The sequence below is a fragment of the Coenobita brevimanus genome, chromosome 97, assembly GCF_032717465.1.
Source record: "Coenobita brevimanus isolate Jiangsu-jjx chromosome 97, ASM3271746v2, whole genome shotgun sequence".
Taxonomy (NCBI): domain Eukaryota; kingdom Metazoa; phylum Arthropoda; class Malacostraca; order Decapoda; family Coenobitidae; genus Coenobita; species Coenobita brevimanus.
This window is the reverse complement of record NC_137050.1, coordinates 29,507,023-29,528,949: the sequence shown is the minus strand read 5'-3', so window position 1 is coordinate 29,528,949 and position 21,927 is coordinate 29,507,023. Positions and strand designations below refer to the sequence as shown.

The 21,927-nt window shown below is 45.1% G+C and overlaps 1 protein-coding gene across 1 annotated transcript in view; it reads right to left on the bottom strand.

Annotated features, from left to right (window-relative positions):
* The window catches only part of LOC145413640 (uncharacterized), a 48,491-nt gene that overhangs the window by 4,155 nt on the left and 22,409 nt on the right, over nucleotides 1-21,927 (bottom strand). The gene's annotated exons all lie outside the window — the stretch shown is intronic.

Genomic DNA, 21,927 nt, shown 5'->3' with positions numbered 1-21,927 from the left:
TTATTTAGTTTAAGAACGCCGCTAGGTGATGAATAGAAGGCTGTATTTTACCCCTTCGGTTCTAAAAGTCTCTTCTAAGCGTCCCAGAATCGTGTAGATGTTGCAAGATTATAAACAAGATGGCTTGAACTTGAAGGGGTTAATATTTATTGGAAGGTGCCTAACAACCCAATCCTCCCCTTCACCCATTGCTTTTGTCGAGTTAGCCTTTTAGCTGCGCGATGTGGGTGAGGTGAAAATAATATAAACCTGCCAGAATTATATCCAAATATGGAAATGTTGTTTATTGGCAAGATGTGACAGTTTTGGCCCGATTTAGACCCTCTTCAGGCATGAATAGAGACGGAACGTATGTGTGTATATACAGAGATCGAGGTGAAGAGGAAAGAGGTGGGGGTAGGAAGCAAGGGGGGGAAGTAGGAAGGGAGGGAGAATAGTGTGTGTGTGTGTGTGTGTGTGTGTGTGTGTGTGTGTGTGTGTGTGTGTGTGTGTGTGTGTGTGTGTGTGTGTGTGTGAGAGATAGGGATTATGATTTATTCTGTACAGTACACATTTGTCACTGGCGCCTTGCATCCTAATTTAAAAAAAAAATCCCCAAATGTCAAGAATGTAAAATAAATCATCAGTGGTCCCTTAAAATTCGTGCTTTGGGCATCAACTCTACTTTATAATCTTATTCTGTGGTATTTTTCTCTCATAATAATTTCAGCCTCTTTCCCCTCCTTCCTTCCCTCTCCTTTTCCTTTCTTCATTTCCTCATCTCCAGCAACATACCCTTCTTCCTTTTCCCTTACTCTCCTACTTTCTTCTGCTCAATTAATTTATAGCCTCGATCTTCCTGCTGTTCTTCCAGTGCAATTATTACATGTAAGTTACCCATCAGTTCGCTTAAATATTGTGGGTTTTAAAAGATTACCAAACACTTCTTTGTCAGTCAGTTTCCAGACACCCAAATCCACAGTTCATCTGACGTGGACGCGACGGAACAGTCTTCAGCCTGCGAACGTTAGCTCTCTCTCTCTCTCTCTCGCTTTTATTCACACGGGAGGCTTTCGTTATAGCCCTCATTAACCCCTTCACAAACAGAAGACCATTTAAAGCTGAAGTAACTCTCTTTTTACCAGTTTGATTAAAATTGAAAAAAATATCCCCACAGAAAAGTGTTTAGGGCTGTATTTTAGATGCCATAAGAAATTTCGTAACTTCTCTTCCTTAGCGACTTATTTTGCTTGGTACTCCTTATCAGTTTATCGTATATTATTTTAATATTGACATAGTTTGTACCAGTGACGTACAAGATTATAATAAGATACAATAGGCAAAATAAATCGCTGAGGAAATGGTGCTACGGATTCTCCAAAAAAATGGCTTAAAGTACATCCCTACGCCTCTCTGTCCCTACTCATTACAGTACTATTTCTTCCCACTCTTACAAGGATTTTCTCTTAAAAAATACAGGCCACAGTGGGTGTAATTCAGTGATAGAAAAAGGTGGAGGAAGATTAGGAATGCAAATGTGTTGAGAACTGAACAGAGTGGGAGACGAGGATGAGGGAAAGATAGTGTGAAAGGGAAGGTGAGAGAGTCAAGGTGAAAGGGAAGAGGGACAAGGGCGGTGAGAGAGAGAGAGAGAGAGAGAGAGAGAGAGAGAGAGAGAGAGAGAGAAGGAGGGGGGAGAGCACACGGACACCTACTCTCTATATGCTCAGTAGGCCTACACGAAAGACATCCCAGCTATTCCCTGGTCAGTGAGAGAGGATTAAGTCGGATGTCAGGCGCATTCCAAGCCTCCGATAACCCACTAACCCTTATCACCGTAATCCCATGCTTATCTTGGCACTGCACGCGGGTGAAATGGCTTATCAAGATTCTAGGAAGCTTCTTTACCCACGCCGCGAGACGCCACTTCAACGCTAAGAGGCTGGGAGCTGGGGGAGGGCGACTGGGGGCTGAGTGCTGGGAAGATTGACACATGCAGGAGGTGAAGTGCACTGGGTTGGTGATGGATGGATGGACGGGTGGGTGTAGCGGTTTTAATGCGTTAGGATAGCGTGCCTAATGGATGGATGGACGGATGGATGGGTGAGTGTACTGGTGCTAATGTGTTCGGTTTGAGTGCCGTGTTGATGGGCTGATGGAAGGGTGGATAGATGGGTGAATATGGTGCTGAGATGATTGATAGATATATGAGGTGGAGTGTACGGTACTAGTGATGATGGATGGATGGGTAGGTGAGTGTAGTTTTGTTTGTAGGTTAGGATGGATACCTGATGGATGGATGGATGGACTGATAAATGGCTGGGTGAGTGTTGTGCTAGGAAGACAGGTGTCGGGGGTGGAATGCACGATACTGGTGGTGGATGAATGGATGGATGGGTGAGTGAGTATGGGGGTGTTAAGTGTGTGAGGACGGTGTGCTTGATGGATGGATGGATGGGTGAGTGTAGTGGTAAGAAAAGTGTTAGGATAAAGTTCGTGATGGATGGGTGGGTGGATGAGCTTAGTGTTGGGGAGACTGACAGATTTAGGAGGTGGAGTGTACGGTACTGGTGATGAATGGACGGGTGGATGAATGGATGGGTATAGAGGTGTTTGAAATGCTGGGATGGAATGTCTGAAGGATGGATAGAGGGGTGTATTAAGGGAGGGTATGCCTGATGGATGTGTGAATGGATGGATAGATAGATGGATGGATGAATGGTGAAACAATGTTCAATGTGTCAGGATGGCGTGTGTCTGATGGATGGATGAAGTGGTGTGAATTGTGTTAGTACAGTACACCTGATTGATGGATGAGTGAATGGATAGATGGTGTAATGAGGTCAATCTAAAACCATGCTGTGTGTATCGGGGGAGGGGGGGGGGGAGGGGCTATAGCAGATTGAATGGGTGTTGTGGTGTGAAAACTCTTTTGTGCGTTGTCCATATAAAAACAGTGAATGGGCATGGAGCTTTGTGGGAATGAAGTGGATGGATTGCGGTAGGTATGTAATGCTTATCCTGGTCTTGTATATGAGAAGCCATAAACTAACTTCTACCAGTAAGTGTAAATATAGTGTTAAACTCCTCACAGTTACCAGTATGTGTAAAAAAAAATTATAAACTTTTAATTTATTTGGGGCTTCCCTAAGCTAACTAAATTTGTCTGCATTAACCAGATTATGAATATCTGAAGTGGCTCCATGGAACTGAACGGGTTAGCGTACCTTGATACAATGGTCGATTTTATTATGACTGCAGAAAGCTTCTTTCGTTCGAACTGTGAACAGTGTTGATTTAACAGTGCATACCAGGACTGTGCAGTAGACCGTTTATGAAATTCGTACCCTTAATAAAATGTATACAGACCTTCAGATTTAATCAGCCGTGTTCCCTTCATAAAAAAGCATAAAACGCAGACTCTCCCACATGGACATTCATATCCCCTCGTAGTAAACATTAACAGATATAAGCACACTAGAGACCAACTGTAAACCGTACTCAGAGCTGTCCATGTAAAGGCAGAGCAGCGTCAGAAGATAAATATCCTCTCGTGTAGCGACCTTACGCAAAAAATCCCGAAGGAAAATGGGTGGAACGTGGCGCCAAATCAGAGGAGGGAAAAAATTGGAAGACAATCGATGTGCGTGTGACTCCCCGGAGAGAAGCGTGTCCGTACGGCTGTAGACACGTAGCCGACGACACGGAGAGAGAGAGAGAGAGAGAGAGAGAGAGAGAGAGAGAGAGCTGGGAATGGCTGTCCTTAGCTTAACCTCCCACAACATTCACACATACTCCATTGCGCATCTCCTACCGTGAGGGAATAAACAGTACTAAATAATAAACTGTTTGTTGATAATGCTGGTGGACATCATTACTGGTGCCAATTGCTGAAGGCTGAGCAGATCGAAGTGAAATATTTCCTGCTGACTGAACTACACTGAGAGAAGAATGCGAGGTAGCCTTCAGGTGCGTCTTGTCCATCGATGAAGTGTACGAATAGGAAGGCATACTACTTCATCATGGTGTTTCGCGTTCAAAGTTCAAATTCCCAAGACGTGTTAGGAAGTTTTTCGATCATTTAAGACACTATAATGGGCGTAAATCTGTCTCCTGCTTCTTTTTTTTTTGGGGGGGAGGGGGGGTAACGGTAGCCTAGCCTCGGGAAGGTGGTAATATGTGCTGCGTTTTCACATAGTCTTCCCTTCATTCCCTTCCTTATTACCAGTCTCTCCCTTTCCTATTACTTTCTGTTCCCTCCCTAACTTCTCCTCTTTCCCTAATCCCTTCTTTTCTTTCCTTATCCTGTTTTCTTCCAGCCCTTTTTTCCACCTCACTATTCCCTTATTTTCCTTCATCATCCTCGTCACTTCTATGCCTTTCTTTTACTTCTCTCTCCCCCTCCTTCAATCTGTCTCCTAATTTTCTCTGATTTTCTCTGCCGCCTTCTTTTCCTTCCCTATCTCCTTTCCCCTTTTTTTGTCCTCACTTCTATCCCCTTCCCTATTCCTGTTCCTTCCTTTCCCTTCCTTATCTCATTACTTCCCCAACCTTATCCTCTTTTTTCCTTTACGTACCCCCTTTTCCCCATCCCTGTCTTCCCTCACTCTCCCCCGCACCTCCAGCCCCTCTGACCAGACCAAGTGTAGCCCGTCTCCGTGGTCTGGGTATAAGCAAGTGAGGGCGCAGTGTGGGGCCGACGCGTGACGTATCGCTGACGTCACTGGCAGGCGCAGCAGCTCACTCCCCCCTCCCCCACTCCCCAACAAGATTAATTAATGGGGTGGGGTTGTGGCCACGGGGAGGTCCACGATAATGAGGACGGTGGGGGAATGGGGAAGGAAGAGGGGGGAAAGCAGTGGAGAGGAGGGTGAGAGTGAGAGTTGGTGAGGGAAGAAGGGGAGAGAGGTGGGGAGATAGTGAAGAGAAAGGGTAAAACATGAGGAGAAAGGGAGAAAAAAAGGAAAGAGGTGATGAAGGGGAGAGGAGACTGTGACGATGGGGAGAGAGAACGAGAGGTGATGAAGGGAAAATGTGGGAGGCTGTGAGGATGACTGGAGGATCAGGAAAGAGTGAAAAAGGGTGGAAGGTGGTGATGGGGAGGGGAGAAATGCAGGGGGTTGGGGAGTGGGGGTGGGATGAGGGGAAGGACAGATTACGAGGGGGAGGAGATTAGGAGGGAGTTTTGTGTGTGTGTGTGTGTGTGTGAGAGAGAGAGAGAGAGAGAGAGAGAGAGAGAAGAATGCCAGAGAAAGTAGGTTGATAGAGAGAGAGAGAGAGAGAGAGAAGAATGCCAGAGAAAGTAGGTTGATAGAGAGAGAGAGAGAGAGAGAGAGAGAGAGAGAGAGAGAGACGTGGTGGAATAAAAAGTGTAGTGAGGTGCGGCTGGGATATGAGAGCCAGGAGGTTGTAGAAAGCGACCTGGGAGTGGGTGAAGAAAACAAGGCAATATACTGCTTAGCGTCTACTGGTGTAAGGGGAAGGTCGCAGCTGTGTTTTTGCAGGCCACAAAGATGCAGATATAGCAGAGGCAAGGAATAGTACCAGGCCTGAACTAATACAACTAAGGCTGACCCGTATATCGACCACCACCACCACAACCATCATCATCATCATCATCATCATCATCATCATCATCGCCACTACCAGCACCATCATTAACGTATGTGGGAAGTTAATGGTGGGTCAAGCACCGACGTTGTACTGAAGTGATGGAAGCTACGAGGTGGAGTGTGTTGATGGATGGGTGTGGTAATGATGGTCCGGGTTTAGTGATGTGCGTGGTGGGTGTGATGGTATGCATCTGGAAAGTCTTACTGTTGGTATCTAAGACTGGAATTGGTCATGTGAAGGAGGTGACGTGAGAGGAATGATGCTGGGAAGGAAAGTAAGGAGTGTGGGAATCAGAACGCAGTGAGGCAAGGAACGGTAAAGTGATCCAAGACAGCCTACTGAGGACAGGGTGAAGGTGGGTAGGCTGGTTGGGTAGGGTGAGCTGGAGAGGCAGGAGTGAACAGGGGTGAGACAGGGGTAAATAGGGTCAGTTCTTGTCTTACAGGGTGACTGGTTGGACAGGCAGGGGTCAGGGTCAGGCAAGTGTGTGGCAGGTGAGGCAGGGTCGGGTGAGGTGAGGCAGGCGTGCATGGGAATGGAGTGTGATGTAGACGACGAGGTAATTAGGTTAGGAAGCAGGAGGGAAGGGTAAGGCACAATGAGAGAGAGAGAGAGAGAGAGAGAGAGAGAGAGAGAGAGGGAGGGAGGGAGGGAGGAAGGGAGGGAGAGGTATGAGGATGAGTAGCATAAGGCAGGATAGGACAGAGCTGGGACATGGGAGGATAAATCAGAGGGAGAGGCGGGAGGGACAGAAGGATGAAGAAAGATATGACAGAGGTAGGAGAGAGAGTCAGGAGAACAGGGAGAATAAGGCAGGGTAAGAGAGAGACAAGAGGATGAAAAAAATAAGGAAAGGCAGTGACATGAATAGGAGAGAATCTGGAGGGAGAGAAAGATAAGGAGAGACAAGAGAGAGATAGGAGGGAGAGGAGGATATGGCACGATGGGAGAGGCAGGCAGGGAAAGGAGAAAGGATGAAAGGAAAAGATAATGCTAGACAGAAGGGAGGCAGGGGTAGGGGAAGATAAGGCCGGATACGAGAGGTTACGAGAGAGAGAGATACAGTACGCGAGACAGGACAGAGAAAGGGGTAGGGTAGAGGTGGCAAAATCTTGGAGTGGAATTGGATATTTTGGGCAGTAGAGAAATGGGGAAACAAGGACACGCTAGAGTACTCCCATAAGACAGGGGTAAGAGACAAGGAGGCAGGGGTTGAAGCACATGACACATTGGTGGGAGAGAAGTTGGGAGATGAATAAAATAAAGGTAAAGCAGAAAGAGGAAGACGTGAAGCACGTGAAGCAGCGGTAAGAAGCAAACTGGCAAAGGGACGATACGAGAAAGAGGTCACGATGAGAGACAGATGTGGCTGAAGGAGAAAGGGAAGAGACCAAAAGGAGACAAGGAGGTAGGGAGACAGGTGAGGCAGAAAGAAGAGATAGGGCTGAGACCAGAGAGAGACAATGATCAGGGAGGCAGGTGAGGGAGAAGGATGAAGTAGAGTTGAGACCAGATGGAGACAGTGGGGCAGGGGGACAACACTGATGTAAGAGCTAGAGGCAGGGATGAGACCAAATGGAGACAAACGAAGGAGGGAGGAAGAGGCAGACAGGACAGGGAGAGGGACAAGTGAGGCAGGGAGAGAGGCAGGGGACAGAGCAAGTGGGCCATAACTAAATATTTACCCCATGAGGCAGAAGAGCGGTGAGGGTGAGGGTGAGGGTGAGGCGGGCACGCGCTGTTTGCAGAGAGACACACAAGGGTTGGGGAGGGGAGGGCAAGGGTAGCGGCAGGAAGAGCAACGGGCCATGAAAGTAGCTCGTTGTAACTGTTATAAGCTACTAATTTTGGCTGAAGATGACTTGGAGGAACCACTCGGACTTAACTGGTGACATCCGTGTGTACAGATATGAGTGGATGAAGCATGTATGGAGACGTATCGAGCCTCTTATCGCACGTATCGTTCAGAAACATGGACGAAACAATGTGGTATATGGAGCACCCTGTGAACATAAGTGCAAATATTGTCCTTGGTCATAATTAGGACTCGAAATCGCACGGAAGTTCATATTCAGGGTGCTGTGTTTTGTAAGGCTTTAGGTTATTAGATTAATGTGCGTCCTACAAAACCCGCTCACTTTCACATCCATCGTACTCCAGGTGTGCCATACTTTTTTTTTTTAATTACAGGTGCGGTCAGGAATATCGCCTCACCTTTAATACGAACAATTTTAAAACTCTGACACATTTTCCTAAAAAAACGTGTTGAGTTTCTAATAGCGCGCATCACAAGATTTCAAAAGTTATCGTTCACGCTTCCATTATTAATTTGTATTGAAGTGGATCAATGTTAGTGCCTGCGATAGTACATGACAAAGGCTGCACCATTATTATTTTTTTTTTTTTATTGGCAGTTGATGGAATGAATGTATCGTACATTGTGTGTGTGTGTGTGTGTGTGTGTGTGTGTGTGTGTGTGTGTGTGTGTGTGTTAATTTCGCAGGCTTAAACAATGACTGGAGAGATGAACAGCCTATTTCACTGACCACTCTGTTGACAGTTCTGCTTATGCTTGCCTGACGCGATTTGTGGATCCTGCCCTCCCCTTTATAAGTTGGGATATTCGGTTATGATGATGATAGTGATGATGATAGTGGTACTGATGATCATGGTGATGATAGTGGTACTGATGATGATGATGGTAGTGGTGGTGATAATGATGATGATAATAGTGGTGGTGATAATGATGATGATAGTGGTTATGATGATGATAATGATAATGGTGATGATGATGATGATGATGATGATGATAGTGGTGATGATGAGATAACCTTGGGCAGCGTAACAACAGGATCAACAACAAGAGTGGCGAGAACAAAACAAGGGAGAAACGGACATGTCAGGGAGGAGTAATTTCCTGAGTGTGGCGGTTGTGTGGTGTGGTGGTATTAGGGTGTGGTAGCCAGTGTCCCCTTCACCTGCACAAACACACCTGTATGTCGTCATCATCATCATCATCATTTGTAGTCACCATAACCGTCATTATTATTATCATCATCATCATCGTCATCATCATCATCATCATCTCACTATTTCTTACTATACATGGGATGGGTAAAATCTAGAAATAATGATAAAATTATAATGTAGGAAGATTATCAACAGTGCCCGCCAATAATACTATAAAATTGCGATGCTCACTTTTTTTGTCACTATATTGGATGTTGTCGTGTGGGTGCGTGTGTGTGTGTGTGTGAAAAGTGTACCAGTGTCAAACGATTTTTTTTTTTCTTTTTCCATTTTATTATTGCCACTATCAGATTATTTCATGCAGCTTATCACCTTTGCAATACTTACTTGCCTATTAAACCCTTCAGTCCAATGACGTATGAATTATTTTATTCTTGATATCTTCAGACCATTTTATTTAGAAGGGACTTGCGAAATGGACAGGCTCTGTACTGCAGTTATTTCATTACTAGTGGGCTCTCTTAGGTTAAATAAAATCACCTTGTAGCAGCAAGAATAAAGCAAAAATAAGCATACTCAGGCTGAACTGGTTAACACGTCATACTGAAGAGTGTAAGTTAAAATAAATACATAAACAGATAAGACCATTAAGCGTAGAGTTTGTACCTTCCCGACTCGTCTTCCATCTGCTGTACTTGGCTTTGCACTTGGTATCTTTAATGTTATTGTCGATTTTTTATTAGTAATCGAAGTGATGGCGTCTTGAACTGTGCTGAATATAAATAACATTGAGTTCCTGTTACGTATTTCCGTGTAGAACTGTCTCTGAAGATGTTAATGAAAAGTGTAGCGTTGTATTTTTCGTGCATATTACCGTAAAGGAGATATCGCCGGGAACATAAAGTATTAATATGGATCTTTTTCCTTAGTTTGGCCTGGAATTTCGTCCTTTTCCACTGTATTTGACGCAGTTGAATGACAGAATAACACAGTACTACGGCTATACGTTCTTTTCATAGCACTTCTTCGTGACTAGCATCATTATCTAGTGTTCATCTCGTGACGAGTATTGCTGCAGCTCGATATTGAAGATGGAGAGATGACATTATCAGGTAGAATGAAAGTAGTAGGTATTATTAATCTGCTTGGCGGGGCGGGGCGGGGCTGGGAAAGGTGGAGGAAGGCGAGGGGGGTCAGGGGAAAGTCAATATTAAGCCCCGCCGCACCCACGTTTACCGAGGACAGACGCCCCACTCCTCCCTCCCCATTCCCCAATCCCCCCTCCCCCCTCCCCCCACCTCTGCTCTCACACACCGGCTTCCGTCACCTCTCACTGGCTGGCTTAACCCCTACGGTGCTGTCCTTGTACATTATATTCGCGGCACAGGACGATTTTACTCCTCTTGGCCGGGAAAAGGGGGGACTTTTTAAAAAAAAAAAAAAAAAAAAAAAAAAAAAAAAAAATCTATGATCAGTTTGTCGTTGAGTTAAAACATAGAGTAATACTGATTCTTAGTTTGTCACATTTCACTGGCTGCCTTAAACCTCTTCAGTACGATGGCGTCTTTGATATTTTTGCCACCACCAGACGGTCTTTTATCAGCGTAGGAGAATATGTTAGACAGTAGAAGGGTTAGAAACGAAGCTTATTTACTCCCTTTGGTACGAAAAGTCTCCCCATGGTTGAATTAAATCGTCTGGCAGTGGCGAGATTTGCTATAGTATCAGAAACGATAACTTAAGCGCTCCGAAGTTTGTGTAGTTCTACAATGGGTTTCATTTTGTTATCACATTTTTTTTTTTTTTGCGAATTTCAGCACTACAATCATTCTGGTAGGTAATCGTTTTCTGCATTACTGTATCTTGTTTTTTCCCCAGCTTAACCTCGCGCCACTCACTGCCTCCTCCCTTCATTTTGTCTTCACCCTTCATCTCGTCTACTGGCTCGTCTTGCAGGCTTTCCCCCAGCGTCGATTTCTCCGCCCCTGTGCTTCTTCATTTCTCCCACTTTTCTCGTTCGATTTCCTCTTCCTCGCCTTCTGTTATTTTTCCTTCTTCTACTTCTTGACCTCCATTTCCCTCTGGTCCTACATTTCTTCCGCGTTCCCCATCCTAACCCCATTCCCTCTCCTTCCACTTTTCTCACGGCCTCTTATATATCCCATTTTTCTTCTATTACTCTCGTATCCTCTCTTTCTTGGTTTCTTTTTCCTAAATTGTTCTCGCATCATCTTTTTCTTGCCTTCTTTTTCTTCCGTGTCTCTCATATCCTCTCTTTCTTGCCCCTTCATTCCATCATCCTCACTTCCTCTTTTTCTTGCGTCTGTTTCTTACAAATAATTCTCCCTTCCTTTAATTCTCCCCCTTTTCTTCTTCCATTATCTCGTAATTCCTGCCTGTCTATTTCATTCCCCCCCTTTCCCCCTCCACTCTCCCCCTCTCTCCCCTCCTTTCTCCCTTTCCCATCCCTCCTCCCCCTCTTGGGCCGATCAGTGACTGTGACTGTTTGAGGAGACAACAGTGGTCGGTAGTCAGTCACCCGCCAGTCACTTACCATGGCCTTAGTCAACTTCCGGACCCACATAATTACGGAAGAAAAAATAGAAAAAATACGAGTGATATTGTCTAAATGCACACAAGTAGAGAGAGAGAGAGAGAGAGAGAGAGAGAGAGAGAGAGAGAGAGAGAGAGAGACTTGTAAAGGAGGATGGAAGGGTGAAGGAAAGTGAGTTACGAAAGAAAAAAAGACATTGGGGAGGAGATGCAAGACAAGAAGAAGGAAAAGGAAAACTGAAGCGTGGAGGGGTTAGGGAAAGGATTGAGGGAAGGTTGATAGATAGAGGATAATAAAGTGTAATTAAATTAAAGGTTAGGCTGGGTGGAAATTCAGGACAGGAGATTTAGGTTTATGGAGTAGGCGAAGAAGATGGCGTTTGTGAGAATGAGTAAAAGAGTTGGAAGGAAAGGTGTGTTTGTGTGTGTGTGTGTGAATGATGAGTATGGGAGATGAAGGGTGTGTAAGGAGGAGTGAGAGAGAGAGAGAGAGAGAGAGAGAGAGAGAAGGAAAGGTTATCCAGACCCCTATACCTTCAACCTTTCTTATCTCTCTTTCCTCGTAGACCCCTGTAACTGTGATGAGGTCAGTGTGCGTTATTCTCTCTCTCTCTCTCTCTCTCTCTCTCTCTCTGCAGTAGATGAGAGATGCCTAGTAAAGAAGGAATTAATGAAGGCTATATGTAACCTCTTCAGTTCGAAATATCTATCCAGTTCCAATCTAGTGTGGAAGCAGTAAAGAAGAGAGAGAGAGTCATCGTCCTGAAAAACCGTAGAGATCGCGGCTGGCTAATTGTTCCTCGAATTTTGTGATACGGTGTGTGACCCTTTTTGACCCCAACTAGACAGACTTCATTAGGATTTTTTTTCTGTTTTTTTCTTCGTTTTAATCTCTCTCTCTCTCTCTCTCTCTCTCTCTCTCTCTCTCTCTGTCTCTCTCTCTCTCTCTCTCTCTCTCTGTTATTAGTAATCCCTGAACACCTGCAAGGGATTGCAAGGTCTGTATGGTCTGTAACACCCCCTCCCCCCTACACCACCCCCTACATCAGGCCCACACCAACAATAAATACCACTCATGTTACCTGGATTTACGACACCCCACCTGCTCCTAATTAATGTTCTCTATCATTTTTTTTTTAATCTTAACAACCCCAGCCCAGAGAGAGACCCCGAGAGACATGTAAAGACCATACGCCTTTTACACGGTAAGGAATTTAATGTATGTATGTATGTATGTATGTATGTGTGTATGTATGTACGTATTTTATCTCGAGGGGTTTGTTTTCATCTCTCATATTTTTTCTTTTTAATTCATTCGTATTTTATTGTCCTAAAGAAAACTGAATTCTCTTTATAAGCGTCTGTGATTGGATCTTTCTGTTTGTCGACGTTTGGTTTCGTTGTATGGTGTGTGTGGCCTGTGTAACTCTCTCTCTCTCTCTCTCTCTCTCTCATTGTATCTCAACGTAACGAAAGAAACAGAAAAATACCCGCAGAAAAGTCACCCCTTCCCTCCCACAGCCACGACGTGACCCGGGCCTAGACAGCTCTATTTCAGGGTCACGTTCAGGGCCAACCACCCCGACGGCTAGGGCAGGTCAGGGGTCAGGGTGGGGGTTAAGGGGAGCTAGGAGTAAGGGGGAGGGGAGGGGAGGGTGAAGAGGAAGGGGGGGAGGTATATGGCAGGGTTGGAGGAGGGAGGAAAAATAGGAGAGGTGAAAAACTTGGTGCTAAAGAGTTAAGGATTGGGTAGAGTGGTGGAGGAGGACAAAGGAAGAGAGAGAGAGGGAGGGAGGGGGAGGGCGCCAAGTGTAACAGCAGTCTAGAAAGCAAGGAATAGTAGATCAAGAAGAGAAGAAAAAGAAGGTAAAGGATGTAAGAGAAAATACAGGGACACTCCAACCCACCCTTTGTCGAATGCACGTTTCTCTTTGCTGAATAAAATCGTCTGTTGGTGGCCAGAGTAAAAACCCAGGAGAGGCCCTACGTCTGTGAGTAAAGCGAGATGGGTTTGTAAAGGTATGTGGGGAAGAAATGAATGCAGGACGTTGAAGCTTTTACAGTAAAAGAGGCAAGGTTTGATGACGTGTTCTCTCGTTTATTCATGTTACTAACTAGATTATTTTAAGAGATATTTTTGTTAATGAAGGCTGTATCTAACCCTTCCAGTTCAAAAAAAATATCTGTGAAGTTGTATTAAATCTTCAGGATGTATAATTACGTCATCGGACTGAGAAGTTAGACTAGATAAAGGAATTCGGATTTATTAACTTTATCACGTGCCTCGTACCCATCGCGTGGCCAAAAACTTTATATATATCGCGACACCTAGCTTTATGGTTTTGTGAATTCCCTGGATAAGGAAAAAGGATAGGAAGGTGCGAAGGAATTGAGAGAGAGAGAGAGAGAGCGAGAGAGAGAGAGAGAGAGAGAGAGAGAGAGAGAGAGAGAGAGAGAGAGAGGGAGAGAAAGAGAGAGAGAAAGGTGAATAATGGAGGAAGAGTCAGAACACCTCTACCTTGACTCAGCGTAATGTGATCCTTGGCACTGGTCTAGTTCTCTCTCTCTCTCTCTCTCTCTCTCTCTTGTAAGAAGGAAAAATTATAGTTTGTTGGTACCTTTGTTTATTTTCCCTAGTGAGTTTTATCCTTTAGTATAATTGCATCTTATTGTGTATGATTGTTGTATTGTTCCCCAGGCCGTTGTTGTTGACCAGTGCTACAGTTAGGCTTGCCCTGGGACCCTCACCCTTCACCCCTCACCCTCTCCACCCCGTCACCCTCTCACCCCTCCCCTCACCATCACCTCTGGGCCCTTGCCTCTCACCCCTCATATACCCCTGTCAAACAACCAGCCTCGCTCCACACACACACACACACACACACACACACACACACACACACACACACACACACACACACACACACACACACACACACACACACACACACACACACACACACACACACACACACACACACACACACACACACACACACACACACACACTATAACATAACAAAAACATCACGCAACAGCTGTACGAGCTTCGCATAGTGGGGCAAGGCGTGATAAAAGATAATAGCACTTTGTTACGATGGTGTGCGTATATAAGGCAGTTTGTTTATTAGCTATGCGGTGAAACAGCGTTGCATATTTTGCTGGTGTAATGTAGCGCACACACACACACACACACACACACACACACACACACACACACACACACACACACACACACACACACACACACACACACACACACACACTGTATACACAAGGAAGCGCACATATCATCATCCACAGAGTACTTACATACACGTACCCCAGGCTCACATCCACGTACTCACACATACGCACACACACGTACTCACGCGAGCGGGCACGTAGGACGGCCAGGAACAAACAAACAATTAAATTCCTGGCCATTTTTTTCTTGACGGGATACTGATACTTTTCACGTGAGAGTTCAGAGCACGTGGTGGCCTGTGTGTGTGTGTGTGTGTGTGTGTGTGTGTGTGTGTGTGAGGGGAGGGAAGTGTATGCCATGTAAGTATATAGGAGGAGGTAGTCAGTATTTCTTTTTGTCTACGCACATTATTGAAGTGTTAATATGATTCATGACCAGAAAATATTTAATACTTGTTTAGGCTAAGGTGTGCTTGTATAGGAATTGCAGTTTGACTATCTCTAAAACCGTGCTATTATGTCGACCTCCACTACTGCCTCCACTTCCTCCTCTTGGTTCTTTTTATGTGTGTAGTGCGGGTGCGGCCAAGTTATGGTTTTTGTTAGGGTTATGTTAGTGTTATTAATCATGTTCAGCTGCACTTAATGTGTATTGTAATGATACATTATTGTAATTAATTCTGAAAGACTCATTCGACATTGAAGTAAACAAAGAATTTAGAAGTTAAAATTTTTAATTCATGCTCACATAAAATATAAAATTGCATCAAATGTTCTAAGGCTGTTGTAACAGTTTGAATAAGGAAACATCTGGAAACGGAAAGATTTGGTGAAGAAGCATTACATCCCTGCCTTCGTGGGGAAACAGGTGCTTCTTACACCCTGCCCCATGAAGGGACTCAGCTCACTAGAATGAGAAGGGCCCAAGAAGCTTAGTACACTCTTATGTGTATAGAATATTCTAGTGAGTGAGTTTCATTTATTACCATGGTGAATCATCTTTGCTTTCAGTAGCAGTACACGAATGATACTTTACTCTGATGTAACAGTTTGCAGTCTTTAGAATTTGATAGTTTTCTTACAACTATGGTAATTTTATTTCTAGGAGGGTCTGACAAAATTATGATCCGATTATCAAAGTAGTTCATGTTTGGTCCTTATTGTTTTGTAGAAGCAAAAAATTTTGAAGCAAAATAATGTTATAGTCATCTGGATAATATGTAGTTCACTAAAAATTATTCATAGAGAGGTAATTTTAAAATAAGGTTAAAACTCATATTTAAGATTAAGGTCAACCCACTTTATCAGATGACCTGGAATTTTCACAACAAGCATTTTCGAATAGATAAATGCTACATATTAGTACTAAAATATGAAGATTTAAGATTGCCTCCTTATTGATGTGTGTGTGTGTGTGTGTGTGTGTGTGTGTGTGTGTGTGTGTGTGTGTGTGTGTGTGTGTGTGTGATGAACCACAGGGACAGTAATCATATCCTTCCAAACACACACTAATCTGATGCATTAGGTCATTTCCTTCATCACCCCCACGGCCTCACTTCCCACTCCTATATTTTATCAGTGACGCATCCACCCTGACCTTTCTCTTGTTTATTATGCTTCTCAATATCCGCAGCGTTGAGTTATTATTTATTTCTCTGCTGTTTTTCCTCTTGGTAACTGCTCATATATTTTCTTTAATTTATCTCGGCCTTTTCCTTAAACTCACACTTTTTCCTCTCTCTCTCTCTCTCTCTCTCTCTCTCTCTCTCTCTCAACTCTTCTATCCTTAAATGTACTTTCCCCTTCCCTTTATTTTTTTTCTTTAATATTATAGTCCTATTCGCCCCGTTCTTTCTTTGGTACACCTTGCAGTCCGCAGCAACATTATTTTTTATTTATTTATTTATTGCCTTGTGGGTGAATTTCTACATTGTTTCTCCCTCATCCGGTCAGACTGGTGGACTCAGTTTGTTCCACCTTTGTCACGGTTCAGCCAGCGGTACAAATTTGGGTCTGCATGTAAATTGATCACTGGGAGTCGTGGTTTAGGGATTTCTTATCTGCCTTTTTAACCTTCGTGTGGTCAATAGGCGTAGATTTAATTCTCTCCTCCGACGCATTTTTATATTTTCTCCCTCTGGTGAAGTTGCATGGTTTGTTCTGTGCTTCTTTGATGAATTTTTATATCAATTTTCATGTACTAATTTTTTTTTGTCAGTGCTGCTTTTTTATTTCTTCTGTGTGGTGAATTTCTGCATTTTTTTCTTCTTTAAGTGCTTCTCAGACGTCATCCCTGCATCATCATGTGCACCCCTCCTTTCCCTCTCTCAGCTTCACTCTTAACCTCATTTCACCCAATCCCCTCTTACATCCCATCTCCCCTTAACCACTTCCCCACGATGAGGGACGTACAGGCGATTTTATTAAGCGTTGCGACCTCGTACTTGAAGAGTTTAATCGAAGCAGCAACCATTCCCTTCCAGAAAGTCTCTTGTTATTAGTCAGAAGGTAACAAGAGTAGGCTACAAAAACATACCATCGTGCTGAAGTGGTTAACCTTGTTTTCTCCCAGCGTCTCCTCTTCCGCCTTCCCTCGACTCATTCTTCCTTTTTTGGTTCAACCCTTCCCTCCCCTCCTCTTTCACCTGCCCCTCCTACCAACCTCCCATCCTTCCCTCCCCTCCCCTCCATCTCTGTTTCTTTCCCCCCTCCTTCCTTCCCTTCTACCCAGCACCCGTCCCCTCCCCCCTTCCTCTCTCATCCCTCTGTTTATCCTTTCATCCCTGTAATCATCACTTCTCTTCCCCTCCTCATTTCCACTCTGTTTCTCCTTTGCTATCCCTTCTGCCTGTCCTAGCTGCTTTCTTCTCGCTCACTGAATACCAAACGTCCTTGAAGATACTTATAAATCTCATGTTGTTTGCTTTTCCTTATCATCATACATATTCTCTTCACCACACATTTGTCCCAGTCCCCTGTACCCATCCACCCTCTTCTGCTCTTCTATGGCTTATCTTCCCGATACTCACTCATCTGGAGTTTATATACGTGTGTGATTTTATAAAGTGCCCGAAAGGTTTGATTATCTGTATTTACCTTCTTGGCGTCTGGCGGCAGTGAGTTTCCTGTTACTCTGCCGAGGTGTATGTATTGTCAGTCAGTCCACTTATCGGTCAGTCTCTGTTCACCCTTCTCTCTCAGAATCCAGTTGCCGTCCTCTCGTTTCATCTACTGTATCCTCTTATCCTCATAGCCTATTCCCCCCTCCCGTCTTCTGCTTCCTCCTCCCCACACCTCTCCACTCTTCTCCTTTGTCCTAACCTCTCCACTTTCAACCCATCCCCAAACCTCTTCACTCGTGTCCCTTCTCCACCTCTCCACTCTTCTCCCGTCCCCTCACCTCCCCACTCTTCTCACTTCCACTAACCTCTCCACCCCTCTCCCTTCTAACCTCTCCACCATTCTCTCTTCTAACCTCTCCACTCCTCTCACCCCTCCACTCTTCTCACCTCTCCACTCTTCTCCCTTTCGCTTCTCTACCCCCTCCCTTTCCCCCTCCACCCCCAACATATTGGTGTCTATACCATGGTGGCACAGGTCGACCCATTTCTCTTTCTCTCTCTCTCTCTCTCTCTCTCTCTCTCTCTCTCTCTCTCTCTCTTTTTCGCATCCTCCATCCACACACATCCCTCTTCATCACCACTCCCCCCCCCTCCCCTCCCCACACACACATCGCTTCCTCACTCCCTTCCCATCACTTCCTCATTCATCCCACTTCCTCCTTTTCTTCATTCTCTAGCTGTTCATTTCCTCACTCCTCCTTCTTCTCCTCCTCCTCCTCATCATCATCATCATCATCATCATCATCATCATCATCCATATCCTTATCCTAATCCACATCCTTATCCTTATCCATATCCTCATCCTTATCCTCATCCTCATCCTCGTCCTTATTCTCATCTCATCCTCATGTTCATCCTTATCCTCATCCATATCCTCATCCTTATCCTCATCCTTGTCCTTATCATCATCCATATCCTCATCCTTATCCTCATTCTTATTTTCATCCTCATCCATATCCTCTTCCTTATCCCCATCCTTATTCCCATCCTTATCCTCATCCTTATCCTCATTCTCATCCATATTCTCATCCTTATCCTCATCCTTATCCACATCCTCATCCTTATCCATATCCTCATCCATATCCTGATCCTTATCCTGATCCTTATCCTCATCCATATCCTCATCCTTATCCTCATCCTTATCCTCATCCTTATCCTCATCCATATCCTTATCCTTATCCTCATCCTTATCCCCGTCCTTGTCCATATCCTCATCCTTATCCTTATCCTCATCTTTAACCTCATTCTTATCCTTATCCTCATCTTCATCCTTAACCTTATCCTCATCCTCAGCCTCAGCCTCAGCCTCATCCTCACCCCTCCTGAGGTCCGTCAACCCAACTAGGCCTAGTGTGGCTGAGGGAGACCAGGACCTGCACGGAGGGGGGGGGGGGAGAAGAGAAGAGGGAAGAGAAGAGAAGGGAAGATAGGAGAAGAAGATAGGAGAAGAGAAGAGGGGAAGGGAGAGAATAAGAGAGGGAGGTGATGAGGTAGAGAGAAGCAGGAGAGGAGGAGAAGAGGGGAGGGAAGGAGAGGAACTGAGAGTGGAAACGAAAAGGAAAGGGGAGGGACAGGAGGAAAGTAAGAGGGAAGGAAGAAGGAGAAGGAAGGTTTCTGGAACTTTCTTGAAGTGCATGAGGAGGGGAGGGGAAGGAACGGAAGGATTTGGTGAGGGAGTATACGAGAGGACGAGAAGAAGAGGAAGAGGAGGAGGAGGAAGAGAAGGAAAAGAGAGAAGAATATTATGTGTGAGAGAAGGGAGGAGGAGAGAGGAAAGTACAGGAGAGGAGAAAATGTTGTGGGAAGAAGGAAAGTAAAGAAGGGGAGCTTGTGGGAAGAAGGAAGGACACGGGAGGAGGGAGTGGAGGAGGGGAAGATGTGAGGATGAGGATGAATTGAAAGGAAAGATTTTGGGGAGGAATAAGAGTTGGTGAGAGGAGGAAGAGGAGTTGATGGAGAGGGAGGAGTAGATGGGAGGAGGAAGAGGAGTTGGTGGGAGGGGGAAGAGGAGTTGGTGGGAGGAGGAAGAGGTGTAGGTGGGATGGGAAGAGGAGTTGGTGGGAGGAGGAAGAGGAGTTGGTGGGAGGAGGAAGAGGAGTTGGTGGGAGGAGGAAGAGGAGTTGGTGAGAGGAGGAAGAGGTGTAGGTGAGATGGGGAAGAGGAGTTGGTGGGAGGACGAAGAAGAGTTGGTGAGAGGAGGAAGAATAGGTGGTGGCAGGAGGAAGAGGATGACCCAAGAAATATGTGTAGACCGAAAATAGTAAACTCACTTATAAATTAACCAGTATACCGTGACTTATGCCTTAAAACGATAACCATAAACACATTGACAGTTATTACCCACAGTCAGTAATATTGAAGTAACCAGGAAAACTTCTTAACGCGTCACACCCCTAAGCCAAAAGCAAATAAAAACTCGCACTAAGCGTCACCAGAATTATTACCGCGTCAGTAAATAAATAGCATCTGTGAAAGCCTAATACGTCACACTCTGAAGTCTGAAGTCAGCTGCGGAGAGAGAGAGAGAGAGAGAGAGAGAGAGAGGGAGAAATCGCTCAGCTGTATGGACGACACTCTTATTCACTCACCAGTCAAGCCCCCGGAATCCTGACTCTCTCTCACACCCTCAGTCAGTACCGGGTCAGTAGCTTCATCTCGAATTGTTGAAACTAACACAGTACGTCACAATTTTACTGAGACTTCCACTAGACGATTTTACTGAAGTTGGACAGAATGGAGGTAATGAAGGCTGTGTCCAACTCCTGAACGCCTCCCGTAAGCTGAATAAAATCGTCTGAAGATAGGAATACACAAAGTACGTCCTCGGGCTGAACAAGTTAAACCGGCAGCATATTAACAGCCACAATAAACCTCCTAGAGCCAATAAATCTAAATAACCTCAAAATTACTTTCAAAATATTCCAATATCCCACACTCGGAAGCCGGCACCACTTTTCACCCTTGCGTCAAAATCCCTCTCTCCGTCAGCCGGGATCAAGCGCCACCACCAGTGACACTTTATGGCACTTCCCCATGGCACTTTATGGCGGAGGATGGCAGTTTATGGCGCTGGATGGCACTACATGGCACTTTATGGCAGCGGGCGGTTCGAGGGATTAGTGGCGGTACATGAAAAGCGCGCGAAGAATTAGTACCCAGGAAATTGGCAGGGAAGTCTGAGAGAGGTAGGTGGGGGTGGAGGGGTAGGGGAAGGGTATGGAAGGGTCAGAAGGAGGGGAGTGGTGAGGGTGGGACGGGGGGTAGGGGGAGCGGAAGGGTCAGAGAGAGAGGGAAGGTAGGTAGGGTAGGATTGGGGTGCATGGGGAGGGGTAAGGAAGGGTAAGAGGGAAGGGAGATAGTAGGAGTATAATGTGTTGGAAGAGGTTGGATGTGCAGGGGTGGAGTTCGAGGGGTGGGTAAGAGAGGGAAGGATATGGAAGGGTCAGAGTGAGGGGAAACGGTTGGGGTATAATGTATGGAGGGGGGAGAGATGCTTGTGTATGGGTATGGGTATAGTAGGGTGAGTGAGGGTAGTGGCTGGGGGTGTAAGTACCGGTATATGGTTATGGGGGTAATGGGGAGAAGTGACGTAAGGGTGGGAGAGGAATGGGTATGGTAGGATCATTGTATCGGGTGAGAGTTGAGAGAGAGTGAAGAAATTATGCAGTAATATTTCCAGATAGTACAAAGTGAATCGCTGGGCCCTCCATGAACGAAATTACCTGTGATGCATGTAACGTTACGATAATTTATCAAAACTAGCCTTTTATGAAGTTATCTGCGTATCGGATACAACCATGAAAAAAGATAACACAAATGAAAAATAAATATACTGTTGAAGGACCCGGAGATGTGATGCTTGGCCACCTAGGGATTGTGCGAAAATGATGAGTGCAGTTTTAAAGGGTATTGGTATTGCAGACAGGATGCGTATGGGCATGGTAAGGTCAAGGATGAGAAATGTTAGGATATAGGGGTATACATGGGTATATTTGGGGTGTATTGACGTAGCAGTAGGACGGTTATGTATATTGCAGGGTATGAGTGAGAGTAAAGTGTTGAGAAAGAGAATAGAAGCGGAAGTGGAATAAGTGAGGTTGGGATTGGAAAAGTGAATGGACTGAGCAGCCGGAAGGGATACTTTGGTGCAGTTCAGGTGTCAAGATGTGGGGTGGAAGAGGGATACATTTTATAGTGTTGACCAGTGTATGAATAATAATGAGAGGATTAGAATGAAGGTGAGAATAAGCGAAGAATGGAAGGAGGAAGGGTAGGAAGTAAAAAAATATTGAGTGTTGGTAAGAAGGGGCGTCTTAAATGAGAAACGAACTAACACTAAAAGGATGTTGAGGTGAAAGTTACGGAAACTTGGAAAGGAAATGCTAGGGTTTGTGTATGTGAGGAAAAGAGGCAAGGAATTTGGTGGGGATGGGTGGGTGAGACGAAGAGAGGGATTACGCTGGAGGGATTAGAGAGAGGTAAGGAAATAGGGGAAGTGCTCCAA